The sequence below is a fragment of the Onychostoma macrolepis genome, chromosome 19 (assembly GCF_012432095.1).
Source record: "Onychostoma macrolepis isolate SWU-2019 chromosome 19, ASM1243209v1, whole genome shotgun sequence".
NCBI classification, from domain to species: domain Eukaryota; kingdom Metazoa; phylum Chordata; class Actinopteri; order Cypriniformes; family Cyprinidae; genus Onychostoma; species Onychostoma macrolepis.
Window position 1 is genome coordinate 2,034,190 of NC_081173.1, and position 24,188 is coordinate 2,058,377.

The 24,188-nt window shown below is 35.4% G+C and overlaps 1 protein-coding gene across 4 annotated transcripts in view; it reads left to right on the forward strand.

Moving 5' to 3' along the window:
- The first annotated feature begins 9,105 nt into the window (after positions 1 to 9,105).
- Positions 9,106 to 24,188, forward strand: part of LOC131526168 (thyroid hormone receptor beta) — a 114,199-nt gene continuing 99,116 nt past the window's right edge. For 3 of the 4 annotated variants that reach the window (XM_058754308.1, XM_058754310.1, XM_058754307.1), the window contains exon 1: positions 9,106 to 9,354. The gene's annotated coding sequence lies outside the window, so the exon portion shown is untranslated. The remainder of the gene's footprint in view (positions 9,355 to 24,188) is intronic. The other variant, XM_058754311.1, reaches the window with a different exon arrangement.

Here is a 24,188-nt window from a genome sequence, read left to right on the forward strand (position 1 = left end):
AAACTATGTAACTTGAATAAAGCTGAGACAATAATCAGAGGTTTTTTTTTATCTAGTCCCCAATAGTTAAAATAACTACGTACAGTTACTGAGACAGTAACCAGCGGTTATGACTATATCACTAGAAAAATACATAGTATGGAGTGTGTGGACACGCTCCACGCTACAGGCTCATCTGGCTACAGAAGCACCCAGATCGTCTTGCAACATTTCCTTAAGTACCCAGACCAAGACAAACATCCTCCAAATGGAAACAGGAACTAACAATTGCAATTTGCATTGATCAAGTCCTAGACATTAAGAGTTTACACCTTATGGCATTGATCTCAAACTCAATTCCTGGAGGGCCACAGCTCTGCACAGTTTAGCTCCAACCCTAATCAAACACACCTGATCCAACTAATCAAGGTCTTCAGGATCACTAGAAACTTCCAAGCAGGTGTGATTTGGAGCTGGTTGGAACTAAACTCTGCAGAGCTGTGGCCCTCCAGGGATTGAGTTTGAGACCACTGCCTTATGGGAACAGATGGTAATTTGCATGAAAGACACTGGGAAATGGCACACCCTCTACAGTGAGCAAAATCTCTATCTCTAAACTCTTAGGATTTGTATTACTGTTTAATTTACTCCTTGTAAGACTGAGACTATTGTACAAGTCACACGGAAACAATTCAAATGATACCAAACATGACTGTGAATATCGCTTACATTCATGTAGAACATTATATTATGCTATTGACCATTCTGAGTGAGTTGAGTGAGGGGAGATGGGTGAAGGAAAGGAAAGCTTTGCCTCCCCCAAGGACATCCCTGTTATCCTAACCCTGACCCTAGACATGTTTGTTGATTTCTAAAACGCAATGGCCAATCAGAGGTGTTTAGGATGGAATCCTGATGTATTGGATAATATATTCAGAATTTAAATAAAACATGTGTTTTTCATGCTTGACAAGCAGGTCATGTATGACACAGAGATAGCTAACTACTACACTAGATAAAGATAATTTCAGAAGCACAGATGCAATTCTACAATGGAGCCTAGTCCAAGTGCAGGATTTAGGTAAGGAAACGGTTATTATTTATATTGGCTGCCACGCCAAATCATGCACGCCTGCTTTAATTTAACAGTGTTTTTGTGAACATATATGCTTTCATAACAAATAATTGTAACACTTTACAATAAGGTTCGATTAGTTAATGTTAGTTAATGTATTAAAGTGTTAGTTAATTATTTAAAAGTGTTTCCCAACTAATGTATTTTGAGCGTTCACTTGAAAATAATATTGTGTATAACTAATATAAAGTTTATAATTTTCACAATAAGGGCACTTTTATGCACAAAAGCCTGGAAATTAGTCTTAAAGAGTTACTTTAGGAAGAAAATGCCTAATTGACCTGCCTGCAAATTATATCTCATATATGTATTTGCTATTTTACAAGACAAGAGGACAATGGAAAAGCCTAAACGTCCTTTAAATTAAAATCAAGAAAAATTATGCCTTGAAGCATTTATTGATATCTTATTTCATGTGTTAGCATTCTAGCTTTGCAGAGCAATGCACTTTGAGGATGGTATAGCATCTCTATCTTCATACTAGAGAGGTTCTTTCTCCCATCTAATGCCAACATGACATATCCTGATCTTTAATCAAAAGGAGCTATTTGTGAAACAACCTGAAGTCATAAAATAACTGTGTTTGTTTTCCTAGGCCAGAGGAGAACTGAAGCAATCTGTATTGTATAAAACACTATAAAAATGAAGGTGACTTGAATCATCCTGCCCAGCCCAATGATCGTACAATCTTTGCCTGTTTTTCCACATTTTTTGGCAGCTTGTGAAAAGCTAGTTTCTACAAGAATGCTTCATACAAAAGTGAGCTTTCAATCTGTGGGAAATGGAGCCCAGGTCATCCAGGAATGTTGGCGTAGAAAGAAATGATCAACCAAACAACTGTCTAATCATCAGTTTAATGATTTAGTAACTCCAAAGACCTTGATTAGCTGGCTCAGGTGTCTTCATGGTTGTAACTAAAATCTGCAGGGCAGAGGCCCTCCAGGGTTGCATCTGAGGAACTCTGATATCATGTCAGGTCTGTTGAACATCTGGTGTTGCCTGCTGTGGCGTACGACCTCAGACATACTGTCTGTAAGTTTTCAAATGCACTTCCAAATTATATCTCATATCTGCACATCTGGGAGATGATGGGAAGTGTCTGGGAAACCTGTTTTTAAGCATACATTATTTTATCCAATTTGTATGTCTTAATAAATGATAAACCATTGCTGAAACTAACGATATGCTATTTACACTAAATGCAAATACACTATATTGCCAAAAGTATTGGGTCACTCCCTTCTAATGAACAGGTTTGACTACTTTAGTAATTTCCATGAACACCTCTGGTGTGACTTTAAATGCAGATCTTGAGCCAAAAACACTTTACCAAACACCAATGACTTGTATATACACTATATCAGTGATGGGCAAACTTGGCTGTATCCATATGTCCCAATAGTTGTGTCCATATAGTGTATGTACAAGTCATTGGCTCAAGATCTGCATTTAAAGTCACACCAGAGGTGTTCAGCTTGGATTAGGAGTTGGCTTTCTGCAGACCAGTCAAGTTCTTCCACACTGACTCAATCAATAATTTCTTTTTGAACCTTGCCTTATACACAGAGGCATTGTCATGTTAGAATAGAAAAGGGTCCTGTCCAAACTATTGCTCTAAAATTAGAAGCACACAATTCCCTAAAATATCATTATATGCTTAAACATTAAGATTTGTACTCATGGAAATTACTAAAGTAAACCTGTTCATTAGAAGGGGGTGACCCAATACTTTTGGCAATATAGTGTAGCTATAGGTTCTATTTACACTATATTAAAATAGCAGTATTTTCTGCTATTTATACTACTTATTGCAAATAGTGGCAATTATCTGCACCTCAGTATTGTAGTACATTATAAAACTTTATGCAATAATAAAATATTGAGTGTAAAAAAGTTTAATTAAAATTATCAAATGAATGCTGACATATAGGGACAATAAAGTACTCGCTACACCTAACCCTATACATTTTCAACTTTTTTTATTTTTTATGATCAACTTTTTTTTTTCTTTAAATCAACAAAGCAACATCCATTCAACCAAACAACAGGGAGGGGGGAGCAACAGACAGACCATCAACAATTTCACAATCTGAAAGAGAAAAGGGAAGAAAAAAAAACTTATATGATCATTCCTTTATATAGTCCAAAATGTTGGAAGAAAAACATGCGTCAATGGTACTAGGTTTAGCCTTGTTAATTCGTGCTGTTGTACATTCACAAGTCACTATTTTAAGGAGGCTATGAATCCAAAATGTTTTTGCACACATGTGCGGAGTAAACCAGTTTTGTATTATTGCCTTCTTTGCAGCTGTAAAACCAGCAAACAACATTCTCTTCTTTAATGAACTTATACAGAAGTTAGAATCGTCATTGAGAAGACATAAACCTGGATTAGACACGTAAACAATATGTAGTAAAAAGGACAAAACAGAATTCACATGAGTCCATAGATTGACAACAATTGGACATTCCCAAAACATGTGGAGAAAAGTACCAGTGTTACAGATATGACAGTTATAGGTTGATTGCAGTTTCATTTTAAACCTCTTGTACGGAGTTATGTATGCTCTATGGATGACTTTGAAATGGATAAAACGATGAGCCAAGATTTTAGAAGTTAAGATTAGATTAGATCCAATCCCACATAGGATGAGAGGAAATAGGGGATGCCCAGGGAACTCCATAGGCCTTGAGAGCAGAACATAACTGAAAAAAGACAAAATATGATGATGCTGGTAAACAAAACTTAGTTCTTAGTTCTTGAAGTGAGCAGAGTCCCTGGTTATTTATATTTATCATTTTTATTTCCTATGCCAGCAAATAAAATATCTTGGAGCCTATGTGGTTTAACCATGTCAGCTTCGATTACTCTCCATGAAACTTTAGATTGAGGATCAACCCAAATAAGAAGAGCCTTAAGTTGGAACAACCAATAATATAATTACAAATTTAGCACAGCCAATCCTCCTGAAAGTATAGGACCCTGCAATGTGACAAGTTTTATTCTGGGTCGTTTACCATTCCAGATAACATTTTCAACTTTTCAATTATTTTCCTTTATTTTTATTGAAAATAAATGCCTTTCCAATTTGACTTGGGATGTGAAAAGGGACAAGAATGAGTTCGGAAAAAGTCGATTGTGTCAAGCAGTCTGTGCTGCGCGATTTACCACAAAGGAGTTGTTGAAGCCGGAGCTGTTCTTTGACAAGCCGTCTTTTGTAATGTTGTCTAGCTCAACCACACGTGGTGGGCGGAGTTAGTGTAAATAGCCTCTGCCAACAAGGACTATTTGCACTCCGAATAAGGCAATATAAATTTATAAGATATATAACATATTATAACTTAACCTTTAGCTTACTGGCCTCATTTAATTGTACTTGCAATTGGATAAAAGCATTTGCTTTATACATCTTAACAAATAAATGCAATTAGTTCTTGAAAAATGAATTAAACTCAAACAGTCACGTCTCACCCCAGTACAGAGAAAGCTAGACAAATTATTCATAACTCAAACAAAGCAAATATTCAAATGGCATTTAATTTTATACATGGAATGTGAAACATCCTTTCATTCCCTGGTCATTTTAATCATGACCCTACCACTGCCTCCCTCGAGTTTTATGAGGCAGATCAATTTGGGACAGCAATTTATCATGCATTGCATCAAACATTATATTAATTGCCTCGTTCTTATGTTACCGATTTTGCCATTTATTACAAATGTTTGCTTCTTTGATTATTATGTCTGGTTATTTTGTATTATTCTGGGAGGTCAGGTGTGGGAGGACATAAAAATACCTCAGCCCCCCTGACTTCCACCAACATCTGTCCATATAAATAAGTCTACTGTTTTTTTGCTGTTGTTACCCAAAAGAGTCATTTTTGATTACACATTTACATAGCATTTGAGCGGCGCTGGAAAAGACTGCAGAAAAGCTGTCATGACTTTTTCCCCTAGTAGAGTGTGGCTACAGAAATGACCTTATATAACTGCATAATGCTGCAATGTAGTTAAACTGCTGTCGACTCTGTAGACAGAGAGAGAAACTACACACCCCGCACCCTGCTGTTAGACTGCATGAATCTTTGATGGCCAGTTAGCACTGCATAAAGACAGCTGCAATCCTTTTCTTTTGGCACAGTCTGCTGGCAGCATGCATTCTCGACTGCTAATGTACTCACTTTACTATTCTCTTTATGCATTGCACTATGTATTAGACTGTATAATACCGTAAATTTTGATGTATGACAGGAATATAAGTTAAGGAATAATAACCTGAAGTAAATGAATGCACTAAGGGTTTACAATTCCTTAAATATTTCTTACATTATGGTGTTAGCTTTCAACTAAATATTCATGGGAAAAACTAAATCTGTGATTAAGTGACTGGAAGGGACCAAGAAGGCTTATGTCTTATACCTAAGGCTTATACCTAGTGAAAGCTCATTTTTATTATGTCATGGCAATTTATAGTTTGTAGATGCCATAGTTAAAAGTGAAGCTGTAAGTGCTGCAGTGTTGAAAAGAAACACAAAAAAAACAATAGGATTTTTCTATTACCTTTGGAATTGTTACAGAAAATATGCTCTGTGACCAACAAAAGATTATGATTCATCATGATCTTCACAAATGAACACAGTTTTGAAGCCAATTTAATTGCCAGGAGTATTTTACAAGTTCGGTCTTTATTTAAAAACAAACAAAACAAATAAATAAAATAAAATAATTCCTATAGAAGTTAAAGAAACTGTTTTGTTAGCCACGTTTAACACACACAATTTACACAGTATACATATTTATTTTAGCAGCAGAGGTTGTATAAGGTTGAGGTTAAACCAGGTTTCATTCTGTGCACACGTAATCTGCATCAGCTCACTGCTTGCTTCACACAGCAGGGGTAAGAAAAAGATATTTTTCATCTAACCTAATCTGATTAATAATACAAAAATATAACAAAGACAATGCAAGCTCTACATGATTTTATTGCACAGTTTCTTGGAGCTGAGCACACAGCTAAGTTTTTTTTTGTTTTGTTTTTCTCACAGCATGAACACAGTAATGCGCTAATGGTTCCTGCTTTTCATGTGAGCGGGTCCCTTTATGCAGCCAATATTTACAAAAGCACCCAAAGTCAACCTGACCACAAAACTCAAACTTTTGTAAGAATGAAGCCATATTAAAAATAGATATATTCCTGATAATAGGAAAAATAATACAGCATAAAGGTTCAAATGTTCATTCTGTATAGGGCTGTTTCACACATTTTAGAATTATATGAAAGTCTTCAAGACTGTGAAACAGGGACCATGACAATTATTTAGTGACCTGATTTCAGCTCACGCTGGATATTCTTAACCAACTTCAAACTAGTAGGATACTTTTATAAAAAGCATGTTTCATGTCATTGTTGTTATGACATAAATTTTTACATTTGTATAGAAATGTTTATGTTGGTGAAAGTAGTTCCGCTGACTGGAGGTGTACATCTTCTCTTCATGTTGTAACGCCCCTTGAAACAAAATGTGTTGTTTTCTTAACAAAAGATGTGTAGTATCCCCTTTCTTTCCTATTGCACACATTAATTCAACTTTTAACACACTATGACATACTTGGAGCTCCACCAAATCAAACATATCAAAGTAAAGACATACCAAACAAATGTTCTGCCAAGAGATCTGCTTGAACTGTAGAGGTACGTTTTTTTCACATCTTGTAGCATTCAGACAAAATAAAAATGATCTGCTGACAAATATGCAGATGCAAAGGTGTGAAAAACCATTTAATTCAAATCTGCCAGAATGAGTCGAGTTTCCGAGTAAATTTAACATAGTTAATTTATTTGTTAACAGTTAACTAATTTTGTTATAAAATAGTTTGTTTAAAAATAACAACAAAAACGAAGAATTTGTGATTCTGAGAGGACATCAGAATGTACCATTTTCGTGGAAAGTGCCAAGTTAGATTTATATATAAATCTACGATTGAGTTTATAAACCTTAATCAGGTCCAAGGTTCAAAGGCCTCGTAACCAGCTGCTCTGAGAAAAGGTCTTGTTTAATCTCTTCTTTTGGTCTCCTATGTGAACGTGGAATGCTGTCATAATGTGTTCTGTGGCAGTTAATCACTTTAATAAAAACATACTTATACTGTATATTTACAGATGGATAGGCTGTTCCTTAAAATTCTTTGTTATGGACAAATATTCTTTGTATCTAGGCCATACTTGCTATATGTGTTTGAAGAAAATTTGAAATTTGAGTGAATTTTTATCTTTAGTATGAGTAGTTTACTCAAATTGGGAATAAAAAAGAAAACAAATAAAATATACATCGAAAGTGGATGCACAGTAAGCATAAAAAATGTCACGCATTAAAAAAAAAAAACTAACAAAAAAATATTTTATGACATATTGTGAGAATTATGGCATAGACAAAATAAAACGGATAAGAGACAATTAGGTCTTTTTTGTTACATATACTTTACATTTATGTTTTATTTTTTTCCTCATAATAATTTGGGTGAAATGTTGAACAAAAGAGATGAATTCTTACTAATTTTAGCACAATGACAATTTGAGCTGGCGTGAACACAACCTGTTTTGAATACAGTACATTCCAAAGAGCATCCAGTGCGTCAGTGGTAGCAAGAAAACCTTTGTTTACGTTATTTCAATATTTGAATTCATTTGTACATTACATATATTATTGCACAGAATTCATAGAGTACGATTTAATTCTGAATAGCCACTGAGCTATAGTGTAAAGCGGCTGCTGTACTGTACTGTATGTAAGGGATAATGTACGGCCTTTATTACAGAATAAACCCAGGTCATGTATCATCCTGAAGGATTTTATTCTGAAATAAGGACCAGCTGAACGTACTGTACATTATCCAGATGGAAAGTAACTTACAGTGAGGACACTTAAATTCAGTTCAGGTTTAGTGTTTCACGATCTTTATCTTGTTTGAAAGATCATGGCTCAATACTATAGCTCATCATCTATGTGTCATCTATGCATGTCTGTGTTTTAGCTTTTATGGGCTTTGAACCTTCATATCAGTAACAACTTGACCACCAGCGTCCAGATATGATATGAAGCACATTTCATTATAATCTTCTCATTATTCTTCTTATACTAAAGGAAAATTGTTATTGTTTTTGTTATTTAAATCAGCATATTTCATAAATTAGAGTACAAAAAACACTACCATGATGTACAAATACCCTTTAAATAAATTTTTTGTTGTTGTTGTTAGTGTAATGAGAATTGAGGGCACTGTGGCAATACAATAAAAGTCACAGTGCACGCACACACACAGTCTAGCATTTGTGCTTTACAGGCGTAATGGTTTTTATACTGTACACACTGAATGTGCTATTGCCCTACACCTAAACCTACCCCTTACAGGGAACTACTGTCAATTTTTGAATTTCACAAAACACTGTTTTGTATGTTTTTTAAGCCTTTTGTTTTACGGGGACACTGGAAGTGTCCTCATAAACCATGTTTACTTTGTAGTACCCATGTTATTATACACATTTGTGTCCTCATAAACCATAGTAAACACACACACACACACACACACACACACACACACGTTTGTTTTTGTGAAAAGTGGGGACATCCCATAGGCGTAATGGTTTTTATACTGTACAAACTGTATGTGCTATTGCCCTACACCAACCCTACACCTAACCCTACCCCTTACAGGAGACTGTCTGCTATTTCAGATTTTCAATACACTCCATTCTGTGTGATTTAGAAGCGTTTTGAAGAGTGGGGACATAATGTCCTGAAAAGTCACCTTGTCCTTGTAATACCTGTCATACCCTTCTCATTATACACATTTATATCCTCATTTGTCATAAAAACGCGCGTGCGCACACACAATTTATAGATGCTTATCTCTTTATTTTGCGTGAAATATGACTAGACATGTTTCGTTTTCGTGAGATTCACCCTACGGCATTTGTTCATTTAAAGTGTGCGTTTATAGTTTGTGGGCCACTCTGTAAAGGGTTAAAACATCTTTGGCCAGACGTCAAATGCTCTCTGATTCCCCACAGCGATCAGATGAGAGAGCTGCACGTTTCTCTGTGTGTCTCCGGGTCCATGTTGGAGTTGATCTGCTCTGCTGGGTCATTTCAGGCCACGTCTGTCCGATCACAGGAGCAAACGCTGATATTACAGGGATATCTAATAAAGGACATACACACAGACTGTGTTGCAGCTTCGAGGTGAGTCACTGTTTCCCGTGTTTGACGTCTGTGTGAAGTAAAACGGCATTGCTTTGCTGTAAAATGCATCCGTGTTAAAAACATCGAGAGCCAAGTGCAACTCGGTATCGCGCCGATAGATATGTAGCTGCAGTGTTTCTAAACTACATGAAATGTCACCGCGCTTATTTAATGTTTCACATGTTTCAAGCGGATGTGGCTTTCTGTACTTTTAGCGTCTTTCGACAAAACCATTAAGAGTCGTGAAGCCATTCAAAAACATCACCTTTGCCTGCATTTACCCCGAAGCAAAACGATTCCTTGTCGACATTCATATATGAATGTTTTGTGTAATGTACATTATCCTTCATGTAGCGCTTGGTGCACGGTTGTTGTTGTTGCTGCTGCTGCTAAAGTTATGGTTGCACGCATACGATCATGCATACGTTCATGCGTGTACCCTTTTGCAAACTTTAGTCAGACGTTATAATAAACTTTTATGACATCCGACCGTTTTTTGCTCTTAACTGTGTTAGAGTTGGCCAGTGTTATTTGACTGGCTCAGGGGCAGAGCCCAACGGTTTGACCCACTTACAGAAACTGCATCATTTCAACATATTTTTGAAGAAATGTCATGATTATTTACCAGGACATGATTGTATTAGCCAAACACTGCCAAAAATGCAACATTTGCTTTTTATTATTGCTGCATAGTGTGATTGTAGCTACTAAAACAAAAAATGTTGCATTTGTTTGTGCATAGCCTTCAGGGGAAGGCCCACTTTTCTGTTATATCTGTAATTATTTACTTTGTTTGCAATGGAATACTAATATACTGTGCTTATTATTTCTGTAGAATGCATTATGTATACTGTATACATGGAATATCCAGATGACCTACTGCATTTTGCCAAATATGCAGTATGCAACAACAGCAGGCTGCATGGAGTAAAACTGTATCTGTGAACTGTAAACTGTATGCATGTAACTGTAAACTGTATGTACTATATTTTAAATTTGATTGTGCCCATTAAACTGAAAGTGTTTGCTGAATTGAACATGCAACATGTAGAGTTTACATACTAGCGATTGAAATGCTTATCATTGCATGCAGCACACGGTTTCAAAACACTATTAAATGCATAAAAAGTGTGCATTATGCATAAAGCATACAGTTTGTACTGAGCAGTATGCAGAAAGCATTATTCTAGTACTCCATTCTGAGCGTAAGAAATAGCCAAATCTACTGTTTGAATGCAATATGTGTCGGTACACATATACAGGCGATGCTGTGAACAGGTTATCACTTTTCTGTGTGCAATTGAATAAGTGATATGCAAGATTTATAATAATGGTTTTTAACTGACAAGCGAAAGGAAAGGGGGATGTTGAAATATGGAGACTATTAGTGTTCCTCTTGACTCTCCGTAGATGAGAATTTCTCTGCAGCTGGAGGGTTATTTCAGGTCAGCTGTGTGCCATGTGGATCGGTGAATCCATTTAAAAGCCTGGGCAAAACTGCAGTCGGCGAGATGACACTGAAGTCTTTGTAATGAAGTGCATTTCATGTCAATTTACCATTTAACTGCAAGCTTTTGTAGATTTAATTGCATTGGAAAAGGGGATGCAAAGGTCTCTAAAGGTTTAGGAAGAAGATTGTTGTGCATCAGTGGCCTGTACTGACTTCAGGAATATGAAACCCCCTTAAAAGCTTTGTAGGGTGTCCCTGCTCTCCCGGTCCCAGAGCGCCTGTCAGTCTGTGAAGGGCCCGAGGGTGTTCAGTTTCAATAGGTACTTTTAATAGATTCCAAGTTGTATAAAAATGCCTTAATGAAATAAGCCGTGATAATAAAATAGAGGAAATCAGACCAGAGTTCACAATATGAGGAGTATTAATATTGTGAAGTATGCAGGGCTGGGTAGATTACTTACAAATTGTAGTCCGTTATCCAAAGCGACTTACAAATGAGGACATTAGATGCAATCAAAACCAACAAAAGAGCAACAACATGCAAGTGCTATTACAAGTCTTGGTTATCTTAACGCAGTACACAGTAAAAAAACAAAACATGAAAACGAGTAGATGGAATATAGAAAAAAGAAAGCTAGTGTTAGTTTTACAAGAAAAACTAGCAGTTAGAGAATAAATATGCAATTGATGGAGGGTCAAATGTGTGCTTTGTTTGTCTTCTAAATAAAAAGAAGAGATAGATAAAATAAAATTAGAATAGAGCGTGCTAGAGATTAGAGATTAGTGATTACCTGATGAAAACTGTAGTTAGTAACATAATTTTGGTTACTATTTTTAGGTGACTTCTTTTTAGATTACATTTTACCTTACTTTTTAAATGTACCACACTGATATACAAAAGCAGAGAAAGAAAATCTATTTCATTCTTTGACATCAACATCATGAAATGCATTAAAGACTGGATTACACCAGGGTTTCCCAAACTGGGTTTAATGTAAGATCTGCAGTGGGTTTGATTGAATAAAAAGCTAACTGATAAAAAGCTAATAATTAAATAAATCATGAAAATGTAAAATAAAACAAATTGATTTTTAAATTTAAAAAAATTAATAAATTAAATAAAACACTTGAACGCTAAAAATAGTATTTTTTTTATTTTTTTTACCTGCATGTGAATGTGACCATTAACTGACACCAGACAACTCTGAATAAGCAAATGTCTTGTTCAGTTATTAAAATATGAACTTCCTCAGGGGTCTTTCAATTAAATATTTTATGCTGAAGTGGTTTGGCTGACAAAAAGTTTGGAAATCACAAAATTACATGAATAAATATGAAAAAAAGCAGTGACGTTACATATCAACACGGCCCAGACATTTTGTGATTAGAGACGATATAATAATCTTTTGCAAGACTGTCAGTAGGTTTTTGCATCTGTGTAAGTCGGTCTTTATTGTGTGTAGTGGTTTCTTAGTTGATTATATGGTATGGTTATTCATAAATAGGTTGTGGGCCATTTATAAGAAAAATAAAGCTGAAAAGTAACATTAGAAAACATGTCAGTTGGCAATATGAGGAGATATCTATACCAACACCACTTATGAATTGTTTTGTGTTCCTTTCTGTTCTATTCGTATGAATTTATGTGAACAAAGTATGGCGAATATACATAGAATTGTCAAGTTCAAGTGTGGTGACCCGTGAATGTATTTAGTGAGACTGCTTTGGACCAATAGAAGATTTAAACGTCATAACTTCTTGGCCAAAAATGCAACATGGAGGAAACTCTCGTTTTGGCGGTTTAGTTTCATCCTGGAACATGCAGATAGACTCAAATGTCAAAACACAAATTACAGATCTGAATTTGCCATTTGTCACTTGTGCTTAGTGGAACATCGCATACTGTAATCTCTGCTTGTCTTTTCACAAAAATAGCTTCTTGGGAACACACCCAACAAAACAACTTCTTGTAAGATATCTCCCTGAAAACCATTGAGTCTTCTACTGACTTTTCTTTCATCAACTTTCCTGTGACATTGAGAATTTTTCATGAATGTGCCACAACAAAGTTTTTATGTCAGTCAAAGTAGCTTAGCCTTTCCCAAATCTCTCCTCGAGGTTGCCCACATGGTAATTACAGCATTTGTTGTTGCTATCAAATTCCAATAGTAGCATATCTGTGGTATAACATGCTCCCATACTACTCGTAGTGTTTTCGCAGTGTGTGTACAGTGTGCAGATTTTCTGTATGAATGGAATACCCTGATGACCAGGTAAAATGGCCAAAATGTGCAGTACACAACCAGAGCACACTGCATTGCATACACAACATGTCCAACATTTGGCAGCATGGAGAATGTAGTAAAACGTTTTAACATCTCTTCCTTGGACCTACACAAGATTGGATATGAATGCAAAAAATCATTTGACAGACACTGATGAACAGTGAGGCATTGTGATAACGTAGTGTACTATAGTGTACAATTTAATTATTAAAATATTAATTTTTAAAATGGTTTTCCAACTGTGTCATTAAAAGTACAGTTATATGCAGTAAACATTATTCTATTGGTAATGCATTCAGATTTGTCCACAAGTAACTTGCTTTAAATAAGGGCTTCCTGCACAACTTCACCAGTTTCTTCATCTGAGAGGAAAACTTGGTAACACTTTAGTGTAGGGACCAATTCTCACTAACTAGTTGCTTGTTAGCATGGAGCCTGTCCTCCAACAAAAAACGACCCTATAGGTCGTTTGTGCAAGCCCTTATTACGACCTATATTTACGTTTTAAAGTTAAGCGCCCTCTAGCACGCGTAAAAATAATGACAGTCTCGTGTTGCGTCTGTCGTCATGAAATGACGTATGACTGTCATTACCAATCAAAATGCGTGTTTATTTAAATGCAATGTGTGGACTTTTTACACCGATCTCACAGTATTCGTACATATTTTACTAGGTGGCTAATTCGTACGAATGACCACACCTAACCCTACCCCTAAACCTACCCCTTACAGGAATCATGCAAAATCATGATTTTTAGTGCACATTTTATGAGCGCGTGCGTTCTCTGGGATCAAACTCATGATCGCATGATCACGTAATTGCATATCGTCGTATAACGCAATGCTCTACCAACCGAGCTACACGAAACCCGAACTATGACGCAGATAAAACAGTACAAAACATTAATATGAAAATGTCCTGTTGTCGATAGGGGTGCAATTGTAGTATACGCTCTGATGGGTCGTATTTCAGGGATTTGGACAAACGACCTATACGGGCGTATTGGTTGGAGGACAGGTTGTTAGCATGCCTATTGTTAACATATTGGCTGTTTATTAGTGCTTATAAAGCACATATTCTGCATGCCCATATTCCACATCCCTAATCCTACACAATACCTTAATATTTACCTTACTAAATATTAATAAGCAGCAAATTAGGAGTTTATTGACGCAAAAGTCATAGTTATTGGTTTGTGAATAGCGAGAATTGGACTTTAAAATAAAGTGTGATTGAAAACTTGAATCGAGTTAACACAATAAATACTTTCATTATTTACATTAGGTCGACCTAAACTGCATATGAAGGACTTCATTTACAGGTGTCAGATCTCTCTTTGTTTGTCTGGCATGGGACAATTGCTCTTGCATGAAAAAATTATAAAGTAAAATACAAATATTTCCATCAAGTCGGTGTGATATTTCTCATGATGCTGTACACAGTGCCATCTTTTTACAAACTGTAATTACATAAATGTATGGTTGTATTTATGATTTATGTGTCCTTATCTTAACTTCCCTTGTCCCTAAAATCATGTCTGGCGTTTTCTGTGGCCTGCCTTGTGTTCCAATGACTGTAAATCAATAATTCCTCAAATGCATTTCTAATACAGTAGTCGTATATTCATGTGGCACAGATAGTTTTCTGTTCCATAAGGGAATGAATTTAACTGCAGAATCTTATTAGGAAACATAATTTGGCAGCCTTTCTTTCATGCCTAGTTTAATTTAGCTCTGTTAAAAACAAAAAGGTCTTTGAAAGGTTCTCTGTAAGATTCACTTGTGGAAAGTGAAAGCATTCTATTTTCTTCAGACTAAAGTCATCTTTGTCTGTATCGTGCATTAGTTCACCTAAATACAGGTAAGTCTGGTTTGTTTACATGCATTCTTGTGGATGAGTAGCACTTGTCTGTGTGTCTTCATAACCAGACTGTGGGCTGAATACAAAATGGTTTTACACTGGGAAAGTGATTGCTACTGTCTTTTTGAATATGTTTTTGTACTGTGATATGTTTTGCATTATGGAAACAATACTAGCAATAGGGGATGGGAGTGAATGGTGAAAATAGTGAAAATCTATGAAAATGGCTCCATACAAAGCCAAACATATGGTGTTTCGTTCCTGAATAAATCTGTGTTTTTGTGAATGATTTAAATTTTGTGTAAACTATGATGCACTACATCTTTAAAATTTGAACATGCTGTTTTCTATGAGCATATGCACCCAGCTATGACCCCAGAAGCTGCTTAGCATAATGTTAATGTAACCATTGACTTCAACCTTGGCTATATGATACATTTTGTGTGGACCGTTTTTAGTTATAACAAGGTTATAACACTAAACTGCATACTATATTGTACTTTCTAACATTTTTGTTTGTGTTGTGCATGTTTTTTTCCATGAAGTTGAACTAGAGTATGCAAATACAGAAGGACTGCAAAACTTTTTTTCATGTGGTATGCGACTAGCTTGAGAAGTTATAGCTGCCTACAGTATGTAGACAATACACAACTATAGACCGTAAACATCTTGCTAGTTTTTGGATCTGAGCTCTTTCCTCTAATATAATTTTAGGAAAATGCTGTGTTCCTCTGTAGATGTAATTTTCACGCCCTACTCCTCATTGTAAATTAGCCTACATCTTTATAGACTTTACAGACCCGTCTATAGTGACAGCAGCTGCCGTGCAAAGACAAAACGCCATAACTTTGTTTTTGGTTGAAAATGAGTTATTGATCATTTTGGGACATTAATGACCTCCTTTATCATGTGTATAAGTATCATGGAGAAAAGCCCCAGAGAAACCAAGGCAGAACACAGTATAACATCAGTTACCGCTCTTTGATTTTGTTTTGGAAAGCTCAAATTAAAGGAACACTCCACTTTTTTTGGAAATAGGCTCATTCTCCAACTCCCCAGAGTTAATAAGTTGAGTTTTACCGTTTTGGAATCCATTCAGCCGATCTCTGGATCTGGCGATAGCAGCATAGATCATTGAATCCGATTAGACCAGTAGCATCGCGTTCAAAAATGACCAAGAGTTTCGATGTTGTCCTATTTAAAACTTGACTCTTCTGTAGTTATATAGGTGTACTAAGACCGGCGGAAAATGAAAAGTTGCGATTTTCTAGGTCGATTTGCCTAGGAACTATACTCTCATTCCGGCGTAATAATCAGGAACTTTGCTGCGTACCATGGCGCGGCAGGCGCAGTGATGCGCATGGCGCCTGAAAGTACTCCCCAGCTTTATTATAACCAGTTACCTGGCTGGGGACTGCTTTCAGGCGCTGCGTATCACTGCACCTGCTGCGCCATGGTACGGCAGCAAAGTTCCTGATTATTACGCCGAATGAGAGTATAGTTCTAATCATATCAGCCTAGAAAATCGCAACTTTTAATTTTCCGCCGGTCTTGGTACACGATATAACCACAGAAGAGTCAAGTTTTAAATAGGACAAATATCGAAACTCTTGGTCATTTTGAACGCGATGCTACTGGTCTAATCGGATTCAATGATCTATGCTAAGCTATGCTAGTGCTATCGCCAGATCCAGAGATCGGCTGAATGGATTCAAAAACGGTAAAACTCAACTTATTAACTCTGGGGGAGTTGGAGAATGAGCCTATTTCCAAAAAAAGTGGAGTGTTCCTTTAAGTTACGGTGCTCTGCATTTGTTTGCATTCGTTTGTCAGTACTGTGCCAGCCTGGAGTTAGACGGTATTCTGCCTTTGTTTTACTTTCCATTAAAGTCTGCCACGTTTAAATTACGGTGTGACTTGTGTACTTTTATACATCTGTCTGCACTTCATTAGACAAACAAATTAGATAGATCGCGATCTAACAAACCGCTCCATAAAACAAAGCACTGTAAGCAAGCAAAGTCTAGATAACTTGGCAACAATAATTAATCATATATAATCTTTAAAGTGTATTTATTTTTTTTATAGGCTATAATGCAGATTAATTCACTCAGTGCCAGCTGTCAATCTCAGGGCTGCACACTGGATTTATATTCATAATTTATATTATATATTAATTTGTTTAATATAGGCAGCAGCTATTTGCACTAAGTGCAATAGATGATACTAAGTAAAAATAGCATATTAGCGATAGATGATATTTATGACTTTTAGCGATATGCTATTTACACTGTGCAAATAGCTATAGATTCAATTTACACTTAAAATAGCAGGATTGTCTGCTATTTATATAGGCCTACTTATTGCAAATATTAACATAAACATTATAAAACAGTATGCAATAATAATGTATTGAGTGTAAATGATCATTTTAGTTCAAATTTTTAAATACCCAATACTTTTTCAACTTTTTGTTTATTTCCATCATTTTTATTGAAAATAAATGCCTTTCCGATGTGATATGAGATTTAAAAAGGGAGAAAAACAGTTTGTCAAAATGCGGATTTGAGCTTGGGTTGATTGAGTTAAAAAGTACATGATTTACTGTCTTCACCACAGGAACTGATGTTTGACAATAGTCTTTTGCAGCGTTGTCTTGCCCGATCACACGTTGGTGGGTGGAGTTAGTGTAAATAGTCTCTAGCAACAAGGCGGGCTATTTGCACTAGTGTAAATACACTCCGTTTAATATTTAAAGATAGCATATTTTTCTGAAATATACACTCAAAAGTTTGGGATCAGTAAGATTTGTTTATGTTTTTTGAAGAAGATTCTTTTGCTCATCAAGGCTGTATCCATTTGATCAAAAATACAGAAAAAAAGCTGTTCTTTTGTGAAATATTATTGCAACTTAAAATAACAGTTTTCTATTTTAATATACTTTGAAATATAATTTATTCCTGTGACGCAGCGCTGAATTTTCAGCATCATTACTCCAGTCGTCAGTGTCACGTGATCCTTCAGAAATCATTCTAATATGCTGATTTATTATCAATTTTGTAAACCGTTGAGCTGCTTCATATTTTTTTGGGACCTGTTACATATATATATATATATATATATATATATATATTTATTTATTTATTTTTCTTTTTTTTTCTTTTTTTTTTTTTCTTCTTTTTTAGGATTCTCTGATTAATAAAAAGTTAAAAAGAACAGCATTTATTTTAAAAAATAAATGTTGTGTTACAATATACAATGCTATTCAAAAGTTTGGAGTCAGTACATTTTTTAAAGAAATTAATACTTTTATTCAGGAGGGATGTATTAAATGAATAGAAAGTCATAGTAAAGACTTATATTGTTAGAAAATATTTCTTTTTTGAACAAATGCTGCTCATTTTAACTTTGTATTCATCAAATAATCAAAGAAAAAAGTATCACATCCAAAAAAACAATATGAAGCAGCACAACAGTTTCAACACTCATAATAAATCAGCATATTAGAATGATTTCTGAAGGGTCATGCGACACTGAAGTCTGGAGTAATGATGCTGAACATTCAGCGCTGCGTCACAGAAACAAATTCTGTTTTAAAGTATATTAAAACCAGAAACCAATATTAGAAATTGCAATAAGATTTCACAATATTACTGTTTTTTCTGTATTTTTGATCGAAGAAATGAGCAGAAGAGACTCCCTTAAAAAACATTACAAATCTTACTGATTCCAAACGTTTGAGCTGCAGTGTATTCATGCATGTGTGTGTGTGTGTGTGTATATGTATATGTATATGTATATGTATATGTATAGAAAATAAATATACACAGTACACACATTATGTAAACAACATTTTATTTTGGATGTGATTAATCGTTTGACAGCACTATTATATTATAGTATATTATATTATTATAAACATTCTTTATAAACTTATTATAAACATTTTTCCACATGGACTGCTTAAGGGTAGTCTCTTGGCTACTAATGCCACATGCTTGAGTTTACTCTGTTTTAGAGAAGACTGCAAACTGATTAATGTCAGTAGAGATGGTGCATCACAAGGATGTTTAGAAAAATGCAAAGATGTGTAAAAGCGATGCTTTCATGTAATCGATATGTGCTGCAATGCATTGTGATGTAGACATCCATCTCTCTAGTGGGGGCTTCCAAAGAAACGTTTCCAGTTTTGCTTTAGGGATTCCCACTTCATTCAACCCGACTCAACTACTTCCACACCGTCAAACCAGAGCTTGCAAAATCCGGTCGTCAAACGCCTCCCCAGAGATTTTTCTGTTGTGGAAATGCCCAAAGTTATTATGGCAACCAATGTGGATACACTAGATATTCAGCATTAGACTATCTGAACGAACAGATCAGATTTCATCACTTGAACAGTGGAGAGTTTTGAGATATCAGATTTGAAAACCAAATCAGAAGTGGATGTAGTGTGGACAAGGCCTAAGGCATTGAGCGCACATGTTTCTAAGGCTTGAAGGTTTTTCCTTGTCGTTGTCAGATAGGACAGAGTCAAAATGGCATCAGTCTAATCATCTCTTCAGCTGCTCATTTATTCATTCAGTGGCTTATCTCTCTTCTCTCTCTTTCTTGCGTCATCAGCCTGTCCTACAGTAATGTGTCTGCACCTTTGGCTGGCCTGCAAGTTCCATGTCTATCATTCTTTTATCATTTTAATCGTCTGGGCCATTAAGAATAATGCAACACTGAAAAAAGCAGCCTCGAAACCTGTTTTTAGATAAGACCTCAGGGCTAAAGGTGAAACCCACACAAACATCTCCTTGTTTCTTTCCCTTTTTTCTCTTGATTAAATGGCATTTTATTGACTTCATAGTTTTCAGTTCTTAAATGTATATATGATTCAGTGATTAAATGTAATGTTAGCTTACCAAACTACAACAATCTTTGACCTCAACAGTCTACTGAAAACTACAATAACACTTGCCGAACAGTTTACATTTTATTAGTTAAATAATGCAATACTACTGTATGACCAACTCTGTCAAGCTTGGCTTATTGAGAAAAAAAAAAAAAAAATGTGCCTGTGATGACATTTCTAATTTCAAAATGATATTACATTTTCTTATTGTTTAACAACACTTTTAAAGTGAAATGTCCAGTGACTGGTGATCTGAAACAGACAAACATGAATCTGGCAATGTTTGTACATATCCCAGCAGATTGGAATTGAAATATTAAAAGGCACATGTGATTTACCACATGTGAAAATAACATACTGTACTGAACCCTACCCTAAACCAAAACAAAAACGCGAGATAAGAGAATATCTGCAGTGTCTGTGGATGCAACTGCAGTCAATGCATCACTATGAATAAGTGCTGTTTATGAGTACTTATAAAGCACATATTAATGCCTTATTCAGCATGACTGTAATCCGACCCCATACCTAAACGTAATTACAACATTAATAACTATTAATAATCAGTAATGGAGTTTGAGGTAAAATGTTGTAGTTAATAGAGAGAATTGGACCTTAAAATAAACCTTTGAAACGTTGTGTTCATGTTTGATTTACATGCATTTACACTGCATTTGATTCTGCATTACACTGCAGCATCATGGACGGGTCCAGTAAATGCACATTTAATAAAAAAAATAAAAAATGTATCCTGCCGGTTTAATTGCACTTTCATTTTAATTTTACACTCAGCTGTGTTTCACACACACAGCCATTTTATATTCACAGAGCGCAGTGCAGATACCATGCATGTGGCCATTTGAAACCTGTAAATCAGATCCTGTAGCACACAGATGCAGAACTGTAGAATATATCTAGACATTTCTACTGATAAAAGTATGTTAAAGGGATGATTCTCTGTCAAGCTTAATAGTGTTTTATACAGTACATATTGTTTCAAAGCAGCTTCGATGTTTTAAACAGGAAAGTAACAGAATCAATGATGCAAACTCCAAAAATGAGACCAATCCAAATTCTGTTGTAAAGCAGCTGTGGCACGACAATTGTGTCTTTATTCAGCTCTGGTCAGTTCAGTGTTGATTCAGTTCAGTTCAATAACCGTGAAAAATTAATTAATAATGCAATAAGTTCAATTCAGCTATAAGCAGCTCTACTGAATACAGTAGTGTCATTTATTCTGCTTGGGTCCGTTCAAATGTTAAACTTTTCAAGTGTTGATTCTGCCAAATTCATCAAAGCGTAAGATGCTCAGAAACATTCTCTGCTGTGAAGTCAGATTCCTTTAGTCGTAGACGGTTTTAAAGCAGGGTAATAAAGAATGTCCTAATAAGTCCCAGTAGTGAAGAGGCGAGCAGTCAGTGGAGTCACTTTCTAAAGCTTCACAGCCAAACATTTTCACTACTTCTCACTGATAGTGCCATTTCACAGAAATTATTTTAAGATCCAATTTTCTGACGAAGTAATGTACACTGTAAAAAAAAAAAAATCTGTACAATTTACGGTAAAAAAACGGCAGCTGTGGTTGCCAGAATTTTACTGTAAAAAATATGGTAGCAACGTTTGAATTTTTACGGTTTTAACTTAAATTTACAGTTAAATACCGTAATTTCATTAACTGATATATTAATACACCAACCTGTTAAAGTACTGAAATCTGTTTTGTACCTTTGTAATACACTGACAACCACCAATAGCAGGTGGTGATGAGAAAGTCTCATGATGAAACCAAAGCCTATCACAAGCAGCTTTTTAATATTAACATATATAGAAGGTGCACAGTGTCATTCACACACACACACACACACACACACACACACTAAACACCATCATGGTAACACACATGAAACTGAAATAATGCAATAAACACTTTTAACAACATTAGGTGTAACATACAACCCTAATGTACACAACTGATTAGAAAAAAAGAAGAAGAAACAGTTATTTCAACAAAAATACATCAAATTTGAAATGTAACGCAGGGAATTCTGGGAATGTCAATTTACGGTTACTCACTGTAAATTATACGTCCTTTTTCACTAGCAAACACGGTATACTACCGTAAAATTACATGTAATGGCCAATACAGTTTTTCACCTTATATAGTAGGGGAACTTACTGTTAACCATTTAACAGGTTTTTACCGTTAAATTCACTGTCTTTTTTTTTTTTTTTTTTACCATGTATGACATGCTACTGAATGTAAACCATATTCATAAAACAAGGTTTTTACATGGTGCTGTAAAGTGCTTAAACGAATACCAGGACAGTATCTAACAATATCTAGCAGTCATTTGTGCAGTGGAAGCCTTTTTTCTGCTATTAGGTTTGTAATTATACTATAGTGGCCAAGGAAGCAGTTGGCCAGTTGCTTGAATGTGGTCCAAATGATTGACCGAAACACTAGGTTTCTCATAACTACTTGATGTCCCAGTTTGCAGCTGTTCACACCAACTGTAAACCTACTCGCAAATAGCACACACATTCACAAACACTGCATACAGATGCTGCACATCTGAACATTGGCCAGAACTGGGATCGATTTTACATACTGTATATAAGAAGCAATTTTTGTAGCTCAAATAGTAGAGCATGGCGCTAGCAACGCCAAGATCATGGGTTCGATTCCCAGGGAAAGCAAGAGCTGATAAAATGTAAAAACTGTAACTTGAATGCAAGTCGCTTTGGATAAAAGCGTCTGCCAAATGCATAAATGTAAAATGTAAATATACTTCAGGCCTGAAACATGCTCTACACATGAAAACGCTTTCAAGGAATGCAATGGTTACCGGTTTCACGATAAACCACAGTGAATGTCCTGATCGTTTCTATTACCATTTCACAATCATCATTAAAACAGTTTTTTATGAAAAATCACAGTAAATATGCTCAAGTGCAAAATACAGTGCAAGAGTTGTCAAATACATAACTTTATAATGACAATGCTATTGCAATACAATGTTTAATTCTTTGTGCTTTATAGTTGCCTGTTGTAGTGCGTGGTTATAGACTTTGGTCACTCTGTTGCCCCTTGTTTTTTTTTTTTTTACCAAAGTAGCCTAAAGAAGCACAGTGTATAGAGAAGGACATGCACTTGCAATGCTAAAAATTTGCCTCTGCATAGATCATGTTGCCGGTCTTACATTTTCAATGTCTTAGCTTTGTGATATATGCACACTTCACTGCTGTCCATTATAGACCAAAATAGCACATTCTATACCAAGATAATAGTCGCCTTGTGACTCCAAAACCATAGTACGCTTTCATTCTCTATGGGAGCTGTGTGCAGGCTTGTGCAGGGATTGTGGGATTGGCAGCAGAGCACAGCAACCGGTGAGAGTCAAAAGTTGAGAAATGCTCCATTTTATGTAAATGAGAGGCAAAAAAATGCTCTTAGTGCTGCAGTTTCACATGGATGCAGTGGTTAAAAGGGGTATTTCATCTATAAAGGAATATTGTCATCTTTTACACTCATGTCATTAAAATTTGCCTGATTTGCCTGGTCGTATAAATGTAATAATGGCTTGTTTAACCTTTGTTTCTTTTACTCGGTTACTCAGTCGCAGTCAGTTCATTATTAATCTTAAAGGTGCTTTAAGATTATATATACGGGTATATTTGTAGCAATAGCCAAAAATGCATGGGTCAAAATTATAAATTTTTCTTTTATGCAAAAAATCATTAGGATATTAAGTGAAGATATTTTGTAAATTTCCTACTTAAATATATCAAAACTTAATTTTTGATTAGTAATATGCAGTGCTAAGAACTTCATATGGACAACTTTAAAGGCGATTTTCTCAATATTTAGAATTTTTTTTTTTTTTTTGCACCCTCGGATTCCACAAATAGTGGTATCTCGATATTGTCCTATCCTAACAAACCATGCATCAATGGGAAGCCTATTTATTCAGCTTTCAGATGATGCATGAAGCTCTCCATAGGCGTAATGGTTTTTAATCTGTACAAACTGTATGTGCTGTTGCCCTACACCTAAACCTACCCCTTACAGGAGACTTTGTGCATTTTTAGATTTTCAAAAAAACACCATTTAGTATGTTTTTTTTTTTTTTTAAGCCTTTTGAATTACGGGGACATAGACAGTGTCCTCATAAACCACCTTCAAATTGTAATACCTCTGTCATACCCATGTCATTAAACAAATTTGTGTCCCCGTAAACCACAAATACCAACCCACACACACACACACACACACTGTATATTATATATAAACATTTTTTGGACTGTACTAAAGCATAAAAATACCGTAATATGTTTGCAAATA